Here is a 22,639-nt window from a genome sequence, read left to right as displayed (position 1 = left end):
GGGATTTTATTTTGTCACGAGTCTAACAGGGAGACTGAGGCATCATTGTAGGAAAGGTAACTTTCATCTCCACGCTGACTTGTATCTTGCTCAGAAGCACGCCAGTTGCTCACCTAATAAGCATCTTTCAAAGAGTACAGATTTCTTGTGACAAACTCAGTCATAATTTCTGAGAGCTTTGTAGCAACATTTATATTGTGAACCGTAAAGTCAACAGTGAGCAGGTAATTTTGTGGCCAGCAGAAAGCTTGGCAGGTTGGAGTCCTGACTACCAGGTCTCCCACACCAGTGGATACCTTGCACGTTGCCATCAGGTGCAACCATTCTGTCTGCTCCTTATGCAGGAGGTTGAGATAGTGACCCAACTAACTCAGGAGCAAGTTAAAAACCAGAAACAGGAGGAGGGCCAACCATTGCCATCCCATCCTCATGCCATTCGATTCTCTTAACATATAAAATTCCTTGATCACACAAAACAGGCCTTCACAGATCTCCTGAAGGTAGAAGTCCAAAGCTTCACTATCCTAGGGCAAAGAAGCTTCCTATCTGTCCAAATGGTTCACCCCTTACCTGGTTCCTGACACCTCAGCTGGGGGAAACACCCTTCTTGCATCAACACTGTCAAACCTCACAAGAATTTTATGCCATTGCAATGGGATTACCTCTCATTCTGCCTTTGAGCAGAAAATCCTACAAAAGGTAGTGGATTCGGCCCAGTACATCACAGGTAAAGCCCTCCCAACCATTGAGCACATCTACATGAAACGTTGCTGTAGAAAAGCAGCATCCATCATCAAAGATCCTCACCACTCAGGCCATGCTCTTTTCTCACTGCTGCCATTAGGTAGAAGGTACAGGAGCCTCAGGACTCACACCACCAGGTTCAGGAACAGTTACTACCCCTCAACCACCAGGCTCTTGAACAAAAGGGGATAACTGCACTCATTTCAGGACTCTTTTAGTCGTAGTCATACTTTATTGATCCCGGGGGAAATTGGTTTTTGTTACAGTTGCACCATAAATAATAAATAGTAATAGTAATATTACTATTAGTAAACAGTAATATTCATGGAAATAATAAATAGTAATAGTAATATTACTATTAGTAAACAGTAATATTCATGGAAATAATAAATAGTAATAGAATAGTAATAGAAAATAGTAATAAATAGTTAAATAGTAATATGTAAATTATGCCAGTAAATTATGAAATAAGTCCAGGACCAGCCTATCGGATCAGGGTGTCTGACCCTCCAAGGGGTCACCCTTTTATCTTGTTATTTCATGCTTGTTATTTGTTACTATTTATTTATTATCTGCATTTGCACAGTTTCTTGTCTATTGATCCTGTTCGCAGTTACTGTTCTATAGATTTGTTAAGTATGCCCACAGAGAAAGAATCTCAGGGTTGTATGTACTCTGATAATAATTTTTACTTTGAACTTTAAATTTTGAAACATTCACAATTTCCTCCCCATCACAGATGCTGATCGACCAGCAGAGTTCTTCCAGCTTCTTGTCTGTTGCTCCATATTCTAGCATCTGCCATCTCTTGGGTCTCCACAGGCCCAAGGTCTACTCATACGACAAGCTTGCCTCGTTAAGAATCAGTGGAACTTCACTGCATTTTTCTATTGAACCATATTCTTCCTAAGGTCGGGAAGCTCAGTAGCGGTTTGCAGTTAAGGACACCGCGGTCTCTATGTTCTGCAAATCCTTCAATCTCAGACTATTTAAAAACAAAACGATTTTTCTTCCCTTTTATGGTGACAACCTAATATTTTTCCATGTCAAGTTCCACCTACCACATCGTTGCCCATTCAAACATCCTGCAAGTATCCTTTGAAGCCCCTCTGCATTCTTCAAACAGCCCATAATGCAGGATAACAGCTTGAGTGATACACTAGATCACCAGCTAGAATTATCAACTCAAATCAGAACCTGAGCTTTCACCCACAACCTCTGACTCAAGGGAGAGTGGTAATTGTGAGTCAGGCAGATGTGTACTACACTGACAATAGTGAAAGACTGCAAGATACCCATCAACAATAAAGCAGGTAAGACGCTTTTACCCCAACAGCAAACCTTAGATTCAGTTACAGGTTGCACTGGAGGCCACAATGAAAAGAAAGCAGGCAGCAACGATCCTGTGCTTAGAAATATGAGGAGGCCATTTGTCCATCAAGTCGACACTGGCTCCTAGAGCAATACCAAAGTTCAAAGTACATTTATTATGAAAGTATGTATACTATATACAACCTGGAGATCCTTCTCCTTGCAGGCAGCCACAAAACAAAATAGAACCCATCAAAAAGACCATCAAACACCCAATGTGCAAAAAAAAAGTAACTGTGCAAACAATAAGCAGTAAGTAAATACCATTCAGAACTTTAGTTCAGGAAAGTGAGTTCACAGCCCGGAAACCAGTCACAGCCGGCCCAGGAGCCCGTTAGTTGCAGGCCTCAGCCTCAGTTCAGTGCAGAGACGAGTAAACCTTGTCGAGCAGCAAACTGAACACCGGCCCATCTCTCGCCTCCAGTTGCAACACCCTGACCTTTTCAATCTGGCCCGATGTTTAAAATCAGCCAAAACTTGGCTTATTCTTTGCTCTCGGACATGGGCCCTGCCACTTCAACATGTGCTTGGGCCTGGGCCCTGTTGCCTTGATTCGGCCCGTACCCCACTCAAGGTCTCCTGACTGCACAGTAAAGGGACAGAATGTATTCATGCAGGGCGAAAGACTTGAAACAAAAGGGTGAAGATATCAATGGGAAGCATCATTTACCTACAGAGAAAATCAATTCAGAAGGGACTGAACGTACTGGACGAACCTGAGACTTTTTGATAACAATCCGTTCTGAAAACTAGAGGAAGGCAGGCTGCCCTAGGATTAGCAATGAGTGATGGCAAAACAGTTAATAATTTAAGAGCAAGCCAATATTTATCCTACGGCTTCGTGATATGACCAAACTCAAAGCTGGGTTTGAAATGGAAGAAATGAGCAATGAGTAATTTTCCAGACTTTGCATCTGCTGCCTTTGTTGGGTTAAGGCAGAGTTTGATGGCAGGAAACTGAGCAAAACTGTTGGGAGATAAAACTATATCTGGATGTAGGTGTTAGGAACAAATTTAACTGAAGACGGGACCAATATAGACCCGCAAAAGGAGGAGATCAACTTGCCAGAAGCAACACTTGGTTGACAAGAGAGATGAAAGATAAAATAAAGTAAGAAAAAGGAGGGGAAGCTTGGGACTCCGGGGGCGATGCGGGAAATGACAGAGGACACTGTGGGTGAAGCGGGGAACAACAGCAGACGCCAGGGGAAAACAGGGAATGACAGAGGACACCGGGGGAGAGTTTAGAATAACATGGGCTCGTTAAAAATCCGAGCGCCAGGAAAAGGTAGGATATAGGTTTGGATGAGCTTGCTCTCTTGAACTTGTGGGTAGAACTCCTTTTGCACGGTGGCATTCCATACCATTACGAACATGATCACGTTAGACCAGTATCCTAAAGCCTGCAGGTCTCTCCACTAGATCCTGTTCTCAGCAGCTCTGCCCTATTGCAGTCCACCTCCTGTAACTCTGCCCTGTTAACCTTTCTTCTTCCGATACCTGCTCTCAGCAACCTTAATGTAATTTTCCTGTCCAAACACCTCCCACCTCCAAAGGCAAGGCAATCTTATCAGGATACTTTGCCTAGTAATACTGCCTAATTCCCATACTGAAAGCCCCCTTCCCATCAATGAACTCCCACTCATCAGGGAGAAATGATTTGTTAAAGACACTGCTTCTTCATACGAAATACAACTAGAGACTAATTAAACTAATTGTTAATCTCATCACACACTGAGACGTACAGTCAATCCCAATGAGGTATCAATATATACAAACTCTGGCTCAGTATTGATCTGTTTAAACCTAATCAGGTAATTAGGTTTACACACACGTTCACATCGTGCTTATTTCAGGATAAGCTCTTGACCAGGTGGTGGCTGTGAGGCACATAAAGATGATTACAATTTATGGAATCAGTTAATTAAGGTAAAACCTTGCCTCACAATGAGTTAAACTCTGAGGCCTGAGACTGGTGAGGGAAATGGGATGGGGTAGTGTTTCTGACCCTGCCGTCTCCCAAGCACTCCCAGTACAGGACGGAATGGAATACTGCTGTTGTTCTGTTGCATCAAGACATCCCAAGGCTGAGTTAGCATGGGATGGTTGACAAGTAACACTTGCTTTCTACTCTGCCAGCATGCACCTCATTGCAATTAGTTGAGGGGCAACATTTTTCACTGAGAGGATGATACTTGACAGAGAACGAGCTGTCAAAGTGGTTGAGGCAGCCACAATAACAACTTTTGACAGACATGTGAACATGTACATGGTTAGGAAAGGTTTATAAGGAAATGGACAATTAGGACTACCTTGGAGAGACATCATGGTCAGCATGGATCAATTAGACCGAAGAGCACTTTCTACCCCTGCTGTTATAGGACTAATAAATGGTTCCCAAATATGATAAGACAGACTCTTGACCTCATAATCTCCCTCATTATGATCTTGCACTTTATTGTTTACCTGCACTTTCTCTGTAGCCATTACACTTTATTCTGCATTGTTATTGTTCCACCTTGTTCTACCTCACTGCACTGTGTGATGATTTGATCTGGGTGCTGGGGTGGAGATACCAAAGGACGTGAAAGGTGCTCCTTCCCTCTACCAGCCTGCAGGTCACCCTTGGTGTAGCCACGGGAGCAGGTGGTGGATGGTCGTATAAGCAGTCAGTGCGTATCACAAGACCTGGTTATGCGGCCACTGACACCAGGCAGACAATCTCTGAAGAGTATTGGTAACGGCTGGGGTCACCTGTCTGTAAGGACACTGCCCAGAAGAAGGCAGTGGCAAATCACTTCTGTAGAAAAATTTGCCAAGAACAATCATGGTCACGGATAGACCATGATCACCCATGTCATATGACACGGCACATATGATGACAATGATACACAATCTGCTGGGGAGGTAGAGAATGGAGTGAGGAGAGGGTGAAGCTCCCTCTACACAGACCGAGCAAACCTGCCAGCCCAGCTGAGCTCAGATTACTCCATTCCTCACCCCAGTCAAGCTGATACCGCTCCTGATGAAACAAAACCGGAAATCACTGGAGATCTCAGCAGCACAGAGTACTGGACCCTGCCTAATACATCACATTCTCATTTCTCTCCACCATCAGTAGCATCTACTGGAAGTGTTGCTTCAAGGTGGCAGCACCCATCAGCAAAGATCCCCACCATCTTGTCCGTGTCATTTTCTCACAGCTGCCATTAGACAGAAGGTACAGAAGTCTGAAGTTCCACAGCACCAGGTACATGAACAGCTACAGCTATTTGGCACCACTCTGCTCACCACTGTTCAGCAACACCATGACCACCTTGCACTAAAATTTGGACTTCTAAAAATTCTAATGGTGCTCTTTCTTGTAAACATCAAGTATGTGTCTGTGATGTACATTCATTTCAAACTACAATGACCCCATGCATTTGAAAAGTTGATGATCAGGTTTAGGGGCAGGGATTTGGGAAAGGTGGGGTGGAAGGGGGTCTGAAGGTTTAGGTGGGTCAGTCAAGATCAAGGACCGATGGCTGGGGAGGTGGGTTGTCCACAAACCTGTACAAGGTTTGCAGGGTGGAAGTGACCGGAGCCTTCGGTGGTGGGAGGAGATTATAGACAGGGCATGCATGATACTACTGAATGGGATAAACAGGAAGTTATACGATCACCTGCACACATGACTAAAGGTTGTTACTGTGTGTGATATTTGTCAGCAGGTTAAAAGGAGAGCACTCCTCGACAAGCCGACTGCCCACATTAAAGGGGGGCTGGTCCCACTCAGCTATAGCAGATTGATTACACTGGGCCCCTGCCACAGCAGCAATGATTTAAATACTTGCTCACTATGGTTGACACCTATTCAGGTGTTTTAATTGCAATTCCCTGTATGAAAATTGATCATGGCCATACACTGAAGGGACTGCAGAGGTTAATCTGTCGTTATGGGGACCCACAAACAGTCTAGTCAGATAATGGGTCTCATTTCTCAGGACTGAGCTGCCAGAAAAGGCATTCATTGGGCGTATCAGATACCCTATTAACTCAAGCACCAGGGCTGATCGAGAGAATGAATGCACTTTTGAAACAACAGATTTGTTTATTGACACCAATTCACACTTTACGTGGGTAGCTGACTGTACTATCCTAAGCCTTGTACAATCTGAACAGACTGTCACCCCAAGCATCCCTGATGATCAAGTCTACCCCAGGACTCAGAGGAGGAAACAGGCACTGAAGAAAGGGCTCCCATAGCGGGAGGGTGAGTATGGGTGCACATTCAAAATTCTCCGGTCAGCAACGGGGAGATCACAGTAAACGGAGACTGTAACACTTACTGGGTATTATTTGTAGGGAGAGACCCGGCTGGTGTGTTTAAACAGGGATGAGTTGACCAAACGAGAATGATTTAAAATCGTTGTAAAACTGATAATAACAGATGGTTTATTTTCTCCCAGTTGAAATGACAGCCCTGGAATTAATCTTGTCAATGACACGGACCTTCCCAAGTAGAGGTCACAGTTAGGACATGTGGGGAAAAACATACAAAGATCTACCACAAAAGAAGACTTGCTCTGATATAACAACACACACTTTTATTATTTGAAATATAAAGTATGGAGCTGGGGAATAAATAGTGGACAAGAACTAATCATAACCTTAGTTGTGCTTATAGTGCCGTTTATTTTAGCTTATTGTTTATACGGAATTCGTATTATCATCCCACTGCTTAAGTAATCATATTACAATACTATTAGTTAACTTGTATTTACAGTAATTAACTGTAATTTTTGTAAATGTACCAATGAGGAATCAAGAATGTAAGGGAAGAGCTAAGTGTGATTCCACTTTGGTATACGCTGAAATAAAATGGAAGTCTGTAAGACAAAATGGTGTTAGCTTGGAGTGGGAGTGTTATGAGAAAGTACAAGAGACGCAGTCCATAGCAATGTTTTGAGAAATTTAAGGGAGTACAAGTCTGCAGCCATAACAGTGGATAATACTGAAAAATATGTTTGTCTGGGGAAGCTGAGATCATTGTACAGGGCATGGGAATTCAAAGAAAAGGGTCTTGAAGGGCATAAAAAAGGGCAATTCCTTTGTGCAAGAAGAAAGGGAGAGAGGGAGAGCACATCGAGACGGAGAGAGGGAGAGAGGGAGAGTACATCGAGAGGGAGATGCAAGATGGGAGATGGGAGAAAGGACGGTGCGAGAAAGAGAGTGGAAGAATCCGCCCTTAGGATTAATGTTAGTGTTAGAGTTGGAGAAGACACAGAAGAGTATGCCGAGAGAGAGAGGGAGAGAGAGAGAAAAGGCTGCATGAAAGTTTGTCGTCATTCTGCAGATCAGCTCATTTAGTGGAAGATAAGTGTTAGTTTGTTTCCTGTACTGCTACTTCATTAACCATTAGTTTTCCTTTCTGCATTGCATGTTTTATATAACTCTAATAAAATGATTTCTTGTGGTTTGACACATGTATGGTGTGTCCTTTGTGAACACGTGCGAATGCCGGTTGGCGAATCAGGGAAGAACATGGAAGAAATGTTAAAATATTTTTCATTACAGTATCAGAGTCTGCACCAGTCGGGGAGAGGGTCAGGTGTCGGGATAGGTGGGTGGAGATCAGTTGCAGGGAGTCACTGTGTGCAACAGTGGACCAACAGTCCAACGATATAAATGGGCCCCGGAGAGTCGCAGCACAGAGTGGCACAAGGAAGACCAGTTGATCAATGACAGTCAGTCCGGGACAACCTGGTTTAAATTCCCACCAATGCTTCAGGAAGGTGAGGTTGAGGAAATCTGTGTGCATCCGATGGAGAAATTGTGACAGACACCAATTTTGACTGACAGAGGACTGCAGTGCTGGAATGGCTCATCATTATACTTCACTGCCATGCAGGAATACCCTCAGTTCTGTGGCACCGAAAAAAACAACAGCACACAACCTTACTGCCAAGCACACTCCTGGAACTGAAATAGCACTTACACACACTCAAAAAAACGCTGGAGGAGCTCAGCAGGTCAGGCAGCATCTATGGAAATGAATAAACATGCTCCCTTGCTGGAGAGCTCTGCTGTTAGAGAGCTAGCCTTAGGGTGGAGGAGTGATGTCAGCTCAGGCATTATTGATCCTGCCAGCTTGACCCTGAGCTCTGCCAAACCAGGAGCGCCGGTGGAGGGGATAAACCAGCTCTTTCCTTTGCAAATTGCGTTTTAATCCCCTGTGTTATTTGCTTGTTGCAGCTTGCTCTCAAGAGAAGTGGAGAGATGCCAGCCCCCGTATTCCAGCCTCTGGTCAGTGCCTGCCCCTGGCTCTCTGGGTGGTGTGATAGATATCATGCGGGTGCCCCAAATCCTTCTCGCTGCCCACTACCACACACCTTTTCTCAGTGACACAGCGGGCACCACACCCACCTCCTCACCCCACTTAGTGCTTCCCTAGGACAGAAACTCCTCAGGCACTGTTCCAGGGAAGTGTAGTGGGACACACTGACCCTGCAACCTCAGGTGGTCCCAGAGCACTCCACAGCCCACAAGGGTCCTGAACACCAACAGAGTCACTCTGCAGCAAAACCCCACACACTCCAGGGAGACAATTCACTGGATTATCCAGCTTCCACTATATTCTTATGGAGAAAATATTTACCCATGAGAAGTCCCTACCTTTGAAACCATGCAAGGGAGAATGTTTCAGCATTTGGGAGCACATTCAGGTCTTGGTTTATAATGTTTGCAGAGCAGCACACCAACAGACCCCTGACCCAAGAGCCTAATAGGCCCTCTCTGTAGCCTTGTTCATCCTGTGCTGTGTGATCAGGCAGAGCCATATAAAGCTCCAGATGCCCAGTGATGCCTGCATAACTTACAGAAACTGCAGACTTTACTGGTGCAACTTGCACACTAGTGTCTGTAACTGCCCAGTTGCACACCATTGAGACCGCCCGACCATTAATAACATCTACACAGAGTGATGCCACCAGAAAGCAGCATCCATCATCAAGATCCCCCACCATCCAGGCATTGCTCTCTTCACCACTGGACAAGAGGTACAGGAGTCTTTAGGTCCCACACCACCAGGTTCAGGAACAGTTATTACCTTCCAACCATCAGTCTCCTGAACCAGTGTGGATAACTTCACTCACCTCAGCTCTGAACTGATTCCACAACCTATACACTCTTTACAACTCATGTCCTCGGTATTATTTTTTGACCTGCACAGTTTGCCTTCTTTTGCACATTGGATTGTTTGTCAGTCTTTATGTATAATTTTTTTGTAAATACTGTTGTATTTCTTACCCTTTTTCTATAAATGCCTGCAAAAAAATTAATCTCGATGTAGTATATGGTACCATATACTCAGTTTGATAATAAATTTACTTTGAACTTTGGGTTAACAGGTGACATGGGGACCTTAAAGAATGCCTCTTTCTGTCACATTGCACCTGAGGTCATATATGGTATGAGCCTTCACTGGAGCTAACCTGTGAGCTAAAATATCACCCATCACTGTGCTCTGCTTCACCCTCAGCCTATGTGTGATGAGGGAGCCTGCGTTTTCTCATTGTGCCCGGGAATTATTCTTTGTGAAGACCTCCCTATCTGACGATGCCACTTCCAGTCTGTGGCGCCGACCCTGGGCACGTCCGTCCTGCGGGTGGTTATTAACTGCATGTCAGACCAGTGAATCAGCTGCAGTGGCAGCGGGATACAAAAGCAGCAATTGATAAACCTCTCCTTGCTGCAATCATTTTAAAAGTCTGACATTTGAGGATCTCTAGCAGAGGTGCGAGGGAATCAGGGATCCAAAGGGAGAGGCTGAGGAACTGGGGTGTGTACACAGAGGGAAACGCTCACAAAACATGGCAGAGAGATCCAGCAGATGACATGAGAGAGGGAGGGGGAGAGGTGGAGAGGAACAGAGGGAGTGAAACAGATAAAGAGAGGAGTGAAGGAGAGAGGGGAGGGAGGGTGGAGTGGAGATGGACAGAGAGAGAGGATGATAGGAGAGACCCGGTGGGGGGGGGACGGGAAAGAGACAGGGAGGAAGTCAGGGATGGGTGGGTGGCAGGGAATGAAATGGAAAGCCATGGAGAGCAAGACTGGGGACTGGACAGTGAATAGCTAGAGTACAGAACAGAGTCAGAGACATCTAGACTAATCTACTTCCAATCATTCCCAGCTGTGTGATGACAGATCTCAGGTTCCGTGTAGCACTGTGACAGGGCACAGACTGCCTGAAACGTACTGACCACAGGCACCACAGCAGCTGTCTTCTCCTGATGTCCATGCACACAGCAAGAGTCACTGGGGTCTCAGCAGGAGCAGGAATACTGGCTGACTTTCCCTTCCCTCACGTCCTTGCACATTCAGCAAACAAAACACAGCCACAACTGGTAAGCGGCAACGATGATTGGTCAGAACGCCATGTACACAGGCTACAGCACCAGACAATAAACACAAATTAACTGCCTCAGGGGGCTATTTGACTGCGTACTACACCAACTTCTAGTGACCCTGTTGGGGAAAGTGTCAAGTTAGGGTTGATTATGCAGGACCGAGACTCACAGCAAAGCAAGACAGTGCACCAGGGACGAAGGGACTGACTCTACGGGAAAGCCCGGGGAAGACTAACACAGATACAAATCAGCACTATTACCGATAAGGTAGGTTTTGGTGAGTTTGCCTCACACAACTCTGACAAACTGCTCACCTAATTCCTCAGCGTTTGCAGAGAAAGCCCAGGTTGCTAAACGCAGCAGCTGCTCTGGGAGCAAACAATTGCGAGCAATGTTTCACATCCTCAGTGCATACAGGAACTGTGCTCGGGAGTACTGCTGCCTGCCAGTCTGACCTCATGAGCAGGATCTGTACACACTGCACCCCGGCACCAGCACACAATGACACCCCTAGTACAGTACTCACAGGCTTCAACTTCTGCTTCAGACTCATGTTGGGTGCAGGGGGTTCCAGTCAACAGCAGGCGAGGAAGTGCCCAGCTCGCAGAGCAACCTTGCACATCAGCGCCCAGCAGTCAATGAGCTGGTGCCATGACGACAGCTCACTCATTGTTTTTTCTATTGATAGTCCTGATGATTCTGACACACAATCTTGGATCAGCTGCTAAAGTGTCAGTTCTTAAACTCCGCACAACCCCTCAGCAGAGGTGTACAACAGCACATTAAAATGACTGCTGCTGTCCGTGTGCAGCTCCTGATGGCAACTCTTACACGCAAAATGCTGCACAAGCAGCACAGTTACAATGCGCTGTGTAACACAGAGTGTGAGGTATGTACACACACACACATTCTTTAAGCCCAGCCTAACACCCTATTATCGAGTCATACAGGATGAAAGCAGGCCTTTCAGCCCATCAAATCCATGCTAACCACCAAGCACCCATTTACACCAATCCCCTTGCATTCTCCCGTCAACTCTTTAGGGTGTGGGAGGAAATAGAGGCACCTGGAGGAAGCCCACTTGGTCACCAGGGGAGCATGCAAATTCCACACAGACAGTGCCCGAGGTCAGGATTGAACCTGGGTGATCAGCAATGCGAGGCAGCTTACACACCTATAGTCATGTGCCACACATTACAATGCACACACACCAGTAATACACTGTCATCCTGTAAGGTCTCACACTCCTGCAAGGTGTTTTATATATGATGAATTTACATCCAGACCTGTATCCAATACCCCATGCAACCTGGCACTCTATGCACACAACACTGCACATAAACCCTGTACTGTATATGCACCGTACCCCACACAAATTAACTGCCTCCGGAGTCTATATGACTGTCTACTACATCAACATATACCCCACACTCAGTGTCTACCATACTCTATGCCCAGTATTGGTGTACGTGCATTGTAATGTGTGGCGTAGGTGTGTAAGTTGGGATGGCACAATGCTACAGATAGCAGAGCAGCTGCCTCGCATCGCCGATCACCCAGGCTCAATCTTGACCTCGGGCACTGTCTGTGTGGAGTTTGCATGCTCCCCTGGTGACCAAGTGGGCTTCCTCCAGGTGCTTCTATTTCCTCCCACACCCTAAAGAGTTGACGGGAGAATGCAAGGGGATTGCTGTGGGATTGGTGTAAATGGGTGCTTGGTGGTTAGCATGGCTTTGATGGGCTGAAAGGCTGTTTTCATGCTGTATAACTCGATAATAGGGTTTTGGTCTGGGCTTAAAGAATGTGTGTGTGTGTGCACGTGTGTACATACCTCACACTCTGTCAGTTTAAACTCTGCACACACTGCACTGACATATACCCTACACTCTACACATAAGCCCATTGTATGGAACAAATGCTACAGAATCCCTGTACAGTTAAAACATCCCACAACCCATGCACCCCTGTACTCTACGCACAGTCACACATCCCTAGTACTTTACAAGTCCCCTACACACTTTCTCCATTCTACACACACTCTGCTCAATAGTGTCTGCTCTACACACACCCTATAATCTACACATATCCTGCACCACTACATTCTATAGACATACCACAAGCCCACTCCTCTATACAAATGTCAATTACTCCACACACATCGTGTACTATATAAAAACACCCTCCACTGTGCACATTGTGCACTGTATCACACCAGAGACTCCACACCAATCACACATTTCAGGCTCTACACACATTATACAGATACTCTGTTTAACCCTATAGACACATCTTGTATTCTTCATACACCCTACACTTTGCACACACTCTGCTCTACGCCAACATCCAACATTAGAAGCCAGGAAGTTATGGGGAAAGAACTCTGAGGAACAGGGTTAATGATCAGGGATAGCCAGCACTGATTTGTGGATGGAAGAGTCTAATTTCAGTTTTTCAAAGAAGTAACAAAGTACATTGACGAAAGAGCATGGTGAATGAAGTCTACATCCATTCAGCAAGATCTTTGACAAGGTCTCACATCAGAGGTTGGTCAAAAACGTTAGCGCCTATGGGATTAAGGCAAGTTGACAAAATGGACCCAAAATTGGCTTGAGGGAGAGTGATGGCGGGCTTGTCTTTGCATTGGAAGCCTGTGATCAGTGGTTCACCCTTACTGTTTGCTATACACATTAATGATCTAGATACAAATATGACAAGTATGATTGGTAAGTTTGCAGATGATACAAAAACTGGCAGTGCTGTTTATAGTGAGGAGGATAATCTTAGGTTACAGAAGATGTAACTTGGGCAGCTGTAAATTGGGCAGAACAAAGGCAGATGGAATTTAATCCTGATAAACAGGAAATGATACATTTTGGGAGGTCTAATAAGGCAGGCATACACCACGAATGGTAGGGCCCTAGGGAGTACTGAGGAACAGAGGAACCTTGGTGCATGTCGAAAGATCGCCAAAGCACAGGTAAATAGATTGGTAATGACAACATATGGGATACTGGCCTTCATTAGTATAACATTTAAGTATTTAGATGAGCACTTGAATCACCAAGGCATAGAAGATGAGCGATCAAGTGCTGGCGAATGGGATGAGTGTACATATGTACTTGATGGTCAGTACGATGGCCCAAAAGATCTGTGTCTCGATACTACACTTTACACAACCCTCTATTGTACATTAATCTTATACTGTGCACATTCTACTGCACACACACTCTGCATGCATTTTACTTCACACTAAAACTCTACTTCCTAAACAATTCTAAACTCTCCACGCTCTCCTCTGTACAACTATCCTACACTCCAGAGACATATACTCAGTGCTGTATACATTCTATTGTGTTATATACACTTTATATGATATATGTGTTATACTCTAATTCACTGATAGGGTCTCGACACATATCCTATACTACTGGCAAACTCTATACAAACCCAGTGCAGTACATTTCATCCTATAAGCTGCATACATCATAGACAGAACCGGAACTGTACACAGACCAAATACGCACTTTACACACATTCTGTACTGTATACACTGTCGACTCTTTGCACACATAATATATTTATACAACACAGAAACAGACCCTTTGGTCCAACTTGCCCATACCAACCAATATCCCTACTTATGCCCAAATGGGGTCTGACGAGTGTCTTATAAAGTGCCAGCATTATATCCTTGCGTTTATATTCTGGTCCTCTCGAAATGAACACTAACACTGCATTTGCCTTCCTCATCATCAACTCAACCTTCAGGTTAACCATTAGGAAATCTTGCACTAGGACTCCCAAATCCCTTTGCACTTTCAATTTCTGCCCATTAGGAAAATAGTCTACGCTTTTATTCCCTCTACCAAAGTGCATGACCGTACATTTCCTGACACTATATTCCATTTGCCACTTCTTTGCCCATTCTCCTAATCCATCCAGGTGCCTCTGCAACCTCCCTGCCCCTCCACCTGTCATTGCATCATCTGCAAACTTGGCCACTAAGTTCCAAAGTTCAAAGTAAACTTATTATCAAAGATTCATACCCAGAGATTCATTTTCTTGCAGGCATACTCAATAACAGAATAATAACCATAACAGGATCAATGGAAGACCACAGCAACTTGGGCATTCAACCAGTGTGCAAAGACAACAGACTGCAAGCACGAAAAGAAAGAAATAATAATAATAAATAAATAAGCAATAAATATCGAGAAGATGAGATGAGTTCTTGAAAGGGTCTTCATAAGTTGTGGGAACATTTCAGTGATGGGGTAAGTGAGGTTGAGTGAAGTCACCAAACCATCATTTCTGTCATCCAGATTATTAATATGGAACAACAAAAGTAGTGGACCCAATATTGACAAAATGCTGGTGAACGCAGCAGGCCAGGCAGCATCTATAGGAAGAAGTACAGTTGACATTTTGGGCCGAGACCCTTCGCCAGGACTAACTGAAGGAAGAGCTAGTAAGAGATTTGAAAGTGGGAGGGGGAGAGGGAGATCCGAAATGATAGGAGAAGACAGGAGGGGGAGGGATGGAGCTAAGAGCTGGACAGGTGATTGGCAAAAGGGATACAAGGCTGGAGAAGGGGGAGGATCATGGGACGGGAGGCCTAGGGAGAAAGAAAGGGGGAGGGGAGCCCAGAGGAAGATGGAGAGCAGGCAAGGAGTGATTGTGAGAGGGATAGAGAGAGAAAAAAGACAGACAAAGGGGGAGGGGGGGAAAGAAGGAATAATAAATAAATAAATAACAGATGGGGTACAAGGGGGAGGTGGGGCATTAACGGAAGTTAGAGAAATCAATATTCACGCCATCAGGTTGGAGGCTACCCAGACGGAATATAAGGTGTTGTTCCTCCAACCTGAGTGTGGCTTCATCTTGACAGTAGTGGAGGCCATGGATTCATGCTATCAGGTTGGAGGCTACTCAGACGGAATATAAGGTGTTGTTCCTACCCAGACAGAATATAAGCTCCTATCCCATGATCCTCCCCCTTCTCCAACTCTATCCCTTTTGCCAATCAACTTTCCAGCTCTTAGCTTCATCCCCCCCCCCACTGTCTTCTCCTATCATTTCGGATCTCCCCCTCCCCCTTTCAAATCTCTTACTATCTCTTCTTTCAGTTAGTCCTGACGAAGGGTCCCGGCCTGAAACGTTGACTGTACCTCTTCCTATAGATGCTGCCTGGCCTGCTGCGTTCACCAGCATTTTGTGTGTGTTGCTTTAATTTCCAGCATCTGCAAATTTCGTGTTTGCGGACCCAATATTGAACCCAGTGGAACACCACTAGACACTGACAAGCAACCAGAAAAGTTCCCACTCTTTGTCTTCTGCCAATCAGCCAACCCTCTATCCATGCTAGTATCTTTCCTGTAGTACCATGGGCTCTTGTTTAGCAGCATCATGTGCGGCACCTTGTCAAAGGTCTTCTGAACGTGTCTAAAAATCTTTTAAATGCTGTAACAAAACTTGTCTCTACCACCTCCTCTGACAATTTGCTCCATAAATCCTCCAGCCTCTGTATCTGCCATCAGAAATCTTTAAACCTTTCACCTTAGCTTTTAGACTCTCTACCATGGGAAAATGACAGTGACTATCCATGGCCCTCGTGATATTAGTCCTCAGCCTCTTCCACTCCAAGGAAAACAGACCTACCCTTTCCGATCTCTCCTTATAACTCAAGCCCTCCAGTCCAGACAACATTGTTGAGCCATCTTTTCTGCATCCTCTTTAGCTTAACCACATTTTTCCTGTGGCGTGGTGACCAGAACTGCACGCAATAATCCAAGTGCAGTCTCACCAACAATTTGTACAACTGTAACAAGACATCCCAACTCCTATACCGACTGCTTCAACTGATGAAGGGAAGCATGCTATACACCTTCTTCACCAGCCTGTCTACCTGTGTCACCACTTCCAAGAAGCTACATACATGTACCCTAAGGTTTCTCTGTTCACTTAAACTTTTCAGGGCCCTAGCATTCACTGTGTGTGACCATTTTGGGTGGAGCTTCCCAAAATGCATCACTTCACACTTGTCCGAGTTAAGTTCCAAGAGCCATTCCCTTGCCCACTTTCCCAATTGATCTAGATCCTGTTGTAACTTTAGACAACTTCCTTCACTGTCCACCACACCACCAATTTTGGGACCACCTGTAAACTTACTCATGACATCACCTACATTTGCATCCAAATCATTAAAATATGGCAAAAAATAAAGGACCCAGCACCGATCCCCATGATATATCTCTGGTTACAGCTTTCCAATCTGAAAATCTGCCCCCTACTACCACCCACTGACTTCTTCCCCAAGCAAATTTGTATCCAGTTGGCTAGCTCATGAAGTCACCAGAGGACTACAACCAAAGATCATGGGTTAAGGGTGAAAGGTCAGAAGTTTAAGGGAAACATGAGGGGATTCATCTTCACTCAGAGGGACGTGAGAGTGTGGAATGAGCTGCCAGCAGAAGTGGTGCAGGTGAACTTCAGTTAGGATGGAGATGAGGAGAAACTGCTTGTCCCAGAGAGTGGTGAATCTGTGGAATTCTCTGCCCAATGAAGCAGTGGAGGCTACCTCAGTAAATATACTTAAGACAAGGTTGGATAGATAGTAGGGGAATTAAGGGTTATGCGGAAAAGGCAGACAGGTGGAGATAAGTCCATGGCCAGATCAGCCATGACCTTATTGAATGGTCAATGGGCCAGATGGCTGACTCCTGCTCCTATTTCTTATGTTCTTATGTTGAAGTTTGGATAGGTATATGGATAGTAGGGATATTGAGGGCTCTAGTCCCGGTGCAGGTCGATGGGAGTAGGTGGTTTAAATGGTTTCGGCATGGAGTAGATGGGCTGAAGGGCCTGTTTCTGGGCTGTACTTCTCTATGACTCACCCTGAATCCTCTGTGACTACCACACAGGACCTTGTTAAATGCCTTGCTGAAGTCCACATAGATGTCTTCATCCCTGCCCTTGTCAATCTTCTTTGTCACTTGTTCAAAAAGCCTAAAGCAAATTTGTGGCAAATAACTTTCCACACACACCAGCATGCATGCTGATATTTCCTAATCAGCTCTTGCCTTTCTAAATGCAAATAAATCATAAAGAACATTCCCATCCCTGACTTTAGATAGATCAGCCAGTTGCTCCCTATCTTGTCTTTGTCACTGTTAGCCACCCTCTGATGTTCTGGTAGCTCACCTGTGGCTAATGAGTATCTAGACAGATTTGACAGTTTACACACGAGGTACCAGAATTAACACACTTTGCATTGTACAAGCTATCTTTGCACTATACTCAGTATTATGCATACACCCCACTCCACACAAATTCAGTATTGGACCAACAAGTACATACATGACACACACTACCTTGCAGACAGGATCTCTGTCCACACATACTAACACCACGCAGCCTGAAACGTAATTACATCCTGTGATGCACAATCCACACCCCTGTAGTGTAACACAAGGCAGTGGACTCACCTCTGTTGTGTGTGCTCTGACTGCCCCTCCCAAACACTATGAAGACAGCACACATCCCCTGTGTTCACCGTTGCGGTTTAAAGCTTACTCTACAGAAACAGCTGCTGTTTATTAAATTGCCACAGTGAATACATTTTGAATTTTCATTGTCAATCGCACAGGGCTCTGGGATGCCCTAAGGTCATTAAAGGTACTACGTAAACACAAATTTATTCTGCTGGCACAGCACCAGGTACTCGTGGCAGAATCCTGCACCCCACAGTCCCTGATATGTCCCACCGTATCATTCCTCTGTAGACAAACACCCTGGCCAGAGGGGAACAGGAAGCTATTCCATTGGTTCTCTGCTTCCATCTCTGATAGGGAATGACTGGCATATCTACTCCTGTTCCCACAGCTTGACCAAAAGCAATGTTGGCTGCTGGAGCATGTGTGGATGAGGGATCGATACAGCACAGTCTCCTGGTCTGCACTTCCAGCAGTAGAATGAGTGTGACCTTCCCAGAGATGGAGAGAGCAAGCACTTGCCTCCTCCCTATGCACTGGCCCTCCCTCAGCACAGGGACTGCTCTCACCTGAAAGATGGGTGACAGTGCTGGTGCTGGGAAAGAGAGCACAGGCCCAACATGGAGTGGGGGTGGGGTGGGGGAGAGGACTGACAGGAAGGTCAGCCCAATTGCACCCAACAGTCCAGTGACGGTACACAGCAGGTCATTCAGCCCATGGAGTCTATGCTTGACGTCATAGAACATAGAACATAGAATAGTAAAGCATGGTACAGGCCCTTCAGCCCACAATGTTGTGCTGACCCTCAAACCCTGCCTCCCATATAACCCCCCACCTTAAATTCCTCCATATACCTGTCCAGTAGTCTCTTAAACTTCACTAGTGTATCTGCCTCCACCACTGACTCAGGCAGTGCATTCCACGCACCAACCACTCTCTGAGTAAATAATCTTCCTCTAATATCCCCCTTGAACTTCCCACCCCTTACCTTAAAGCCATGTCCTCTTGTATTGAGCAGTGGTGCCCTGGGGAAGAGGCGCTGGCTATCCACTCTATCTATTCCTCTTATTATCTTGTACACTTCTATCATGTCTCCTCTCATCCTCCTTCTCTCCAAAGAGTAAAGCCCTAGCTCCCCTAATCTCTGATCATAATGCATACTTTCTAAACCAGGCAGCATCCTGGTAAATCTCCTCTGTATCCTTTCCAATGCTTCCACATCCTTCCTATAGTGAGGTGACCAGAACTGGGCACAGTACTCCAAGTGTGGCCTAACCAGAGTTTTATAGAGCATTAGGTATGTAAAATTATGAGGGGCACAGATAGATAGGAGAGATCGTAGGAAACTTTTCCTCTTAAATGACAGGTATAAAACTAAAAAGCACAGGTTTAGGGTAAGGGGAACAGAGTATACAGGGGATCAGAGGAAGGTGGTAGAGGCAGAGGCTTTTACAGCATTTAGGAGTATCAATGAACTGCCATGGCATAGAAGACTACAGACCAAGTGCTGATAAATTGGATTAAGTGTAGATGGGCATCAGTCCTATTCTCCCACTTATTCCTAGAAACTATTCCCACTGACAAGCTTGCCAGCTGTCACCTCATTCTTCTACCGTCCAGCAACACAAGCGATAATTTACAGTCACCAATGAACCTCTGTGTCTGTGTGCCTTTGTGATGCGAGAGGAAGCCAGGGCATCTGGTGAAAGCCCACGCGTCCCAGGGAGAATGTATTAACTCCACACAGGTGGTGCCTGACATCAGGATTGGACCTGATCCTCTGGTGCCAAGAGACACTAGAGTGCCTCTCCCTAATACAGTGCAGTACTACCTTACCATGACAAAAACTGGCCTCCGTGTTGTTGGCCTCAGCCAATGTCAAGCTCTGAGATCAGGATCACAATGGACTTTGGTGATGTGGAGAGACCAGTAAAACTGGGGTTATTCTCTTGACAGTGGAGGGTGAGGAGATTCAACTTCACAATCAACGGGGGTTTCCATAGATACAGGAGGGTCAGTAACCAGATTTAAGGCACTGGTCACAGACCCTGAAAGGGAAGAGGACGAGGAGATTTTCAGTGCAGAAAGTGGCCCGAATCTTGATCAAGTGGAGAGAGAAAGCAGATTCCCAACTGAAGGATGAGGAAGATTTTTTCCTCCGAGAGAACCTAGGACTAGGTAGCAGTCTTTAATAATAAGGGGTGTCCTTTTAAAACAAAGATGAGGTGAAATAGTTTCTCTGACAGAGTGTCTTTGGAACTCTTCTTCAAAGAGACAGTGGAAGCAGAGATTCTGAATGTTTTATAGGAGAGGGGGGAATAGGTTCCCAGTGAACAGGGGTGGGGGGAGCAGGGAATGTTACCAAGGGTAGGTGAGAGGTTACCAACGGTAAATGAGATCACAGGATTGAGGTTACAGTCAGATCAACCATGATCTATCTAATGGTACAGCAGACTTGAGGGGCTGAGTGGCCTACTGCACATGTTTTCGGAAGCAATTTTCTGAACGGAATTGGCAAGGGGAACAATGTGCAAAGAATAATGGAGTGAGATTACCTGGATCACAACTAGGAAACTGATGGGATGAATGACTTCCTGTCTAATGAGAACCACTGCGCTGTTTGATCCTGCTATCTCTCTGAGTGGTTGTGATTGGGGGGGGGGGGGAGGTGACTGAAACCCCCAGCACTTCCAGTGGCTTCTACCCCATGTGCAGGATGTTGTGACCCTGCTCCTGTAAAGATAGAACTGGATATTTGATGGCCTTCATTATTTACTCTACCAGGACACCACGGTAGATTTGACAGGACAAGTGGAGAGTTAAGCCTTCCCACTCACAGCCATACCAAAATTCAGAGCAAGTTCAGTTCTGAGGTTTAGGCACTGAAAGTCTGGCCATTGCTGACTACAATACAACACCTTGTGTCCTGTCACATTTTATCATCTTGTAAAAGGTCTGCACCACCCATGACGGGAGACAGGGCCACAAACACAGAGTGAACGCTGCCCTCTTGTGCTGTCAAGAAATGACTGTCACATTAATACCCAAAGATTTAGTGCTTGAAACAATCTAATTCAATGAATGGCTATTTTCTCCCCTGCTGATTAATAGAAGGTGCCAAGCCACTGCTTGCTCAGGATTATTACCTCCGTCAGAACGGTAAACAGAAAACACAGAACCAAGGTGCTTGGTGCCTACTTGCTCTCTCGCACCTCCTGCCCTCCACAAGGCTTGGCAGCTGCTGGCAGGGTCTACTCCCATGTGGGGGGACCTTTGGCTGACAGAGCATCACAGAAAACCGGTTTGGGTCAGTGCCTGGGTAATCCATTAGGAAAAGCCTTGACTAGATGTGCCTGATGCCCTCAGACCAGGAACCTGGGCCAGAGTTGGAGTTGAAGAGACAGCAGCTTCATCAGTTGGGGTTATAAATGGAGCAGAACTGTCCCTAGTGGGAAAGAACTCTAGGATTTGTCAGGTCTAGTTTAGGGTTAGTTAGATATAGAGTGAAGTTCTCTCGAAGCTGCCCTATTACACATTTTCAAGGTATGGGTAAAGTTGAAAAGAGCATGAAGATTTACAAGAATGCTGCCAGGACTTGAGGACTTGAGTTATGGGGAGAGGGTGGGTGGGCTAGGACTTTTTCCTTGGAGCAGAGGAGACTGAGTGACCTTATAGAGGTGTTCAAAATCAGTGGCTGAATGCACACTGTCTTTTCCCCAGGGTTGGGGAATCAAAAACTGGAAGGCAGAAGTTTAGGGTGAGAGGGAAGAGATTTAAAATCGACCTGAGCAGCAACTTCCTTGCGCAGATGTTGGTGTATATACGGAATGAAGTGCCAGAGGAAATAATTGGGGCAGGTATATTAACATTTAGACAGGTACATGAATAGGAAAGGTTTAAAGGGATATCAGTTTTAATATGGGCAAATGAGTAGCTTAGACAGTATGAACACATGGGGCCGAATGGCCTGCTTCCTGGCCCTATTACTCTATAAGTGGGACTAGCTCAGATAAACATTTTAGCTGATATGGATGCGTTAGTCTGTATCCCTGCTGTCTAACTCCATGGCACCTAGACACAGAGTGAAGCTCTCTCTACTCCAACCTGTCACACACTCCCAGGGCACGGGTTAGACAGAGTGAAGCTCCCTCTTCACTGGCCTGTTCCACGCTTCCAGGCCAGGGACAGAGTGAATCTGATGGTGTAGCTGAGCTGAAGATATTGGACTAGTAATTCAGTGCTTGCATCTTCACACACTGCACGAGGCTTACACCTTAGACTAACACATTAGCTGCTTTGGAACTTGGAAGTTGCAAAAGCAGGGCAAGGTTTTACTGCTGTTTCAGTTCCCCACAGTACATCGCAGTGAGAAAAGTTTGACTGCCTGCAGGTCACTCTTGGGCAAGGTGTAGCGTCTGCTTTTCCCCTGATCAGGGTCACGTGAAGCCACAGGAGCAGGTGGTGGATGGTCGTATGAGCAGCTGGTGTATATCACAAGTCCTGGTTATATGACCATTGATGCCAGGCAGACAATCTCTGAACAGTATTGTTAATAGCTGGGGTCACCCGTCTTGTAAAGATACTGCCCAGAAGAAGTCACTTCCGCAGAAAAATTTGCCACGAACAATCACGGTCATGGAAAAA

At 45.6% G+C, this 22,639-nt stretch overlaps 1 protein-coding gene across 4 annotated transcripts in view; it reads right to left on the bottom strand.

Annotated features, from left to right (window-relative positions):
• Nucleotides 1-22,639, bottom strand: part of kcnh6a (potassium voltage-gated channel, subfamily H (eag-related), member 6a) — a 164,773-nt gene that overhangs the window by 52,796 nt on the left and 89,338 nt on the right. The gene's annotated exons all lie outside the window — the stretch shown is intronic.

Source organism: Mobula hypostoma, chromosome X1 (genome assembly GCF_963921235.1).
Source record: "Mobula hypostoma chromosome X1, sMobHyp1.1, whole genome shotgun sequence".
Taxonomy (NCBI): Eukaryota; Metazoa; Chordata; class Chondrichthyes; order Myliobatiformes; family Myliobatidae; genus Mobula; species Mobula hypostoma.
This window is presented reverse-complemented; position numbering and strand designations above follow the sequence as displayed.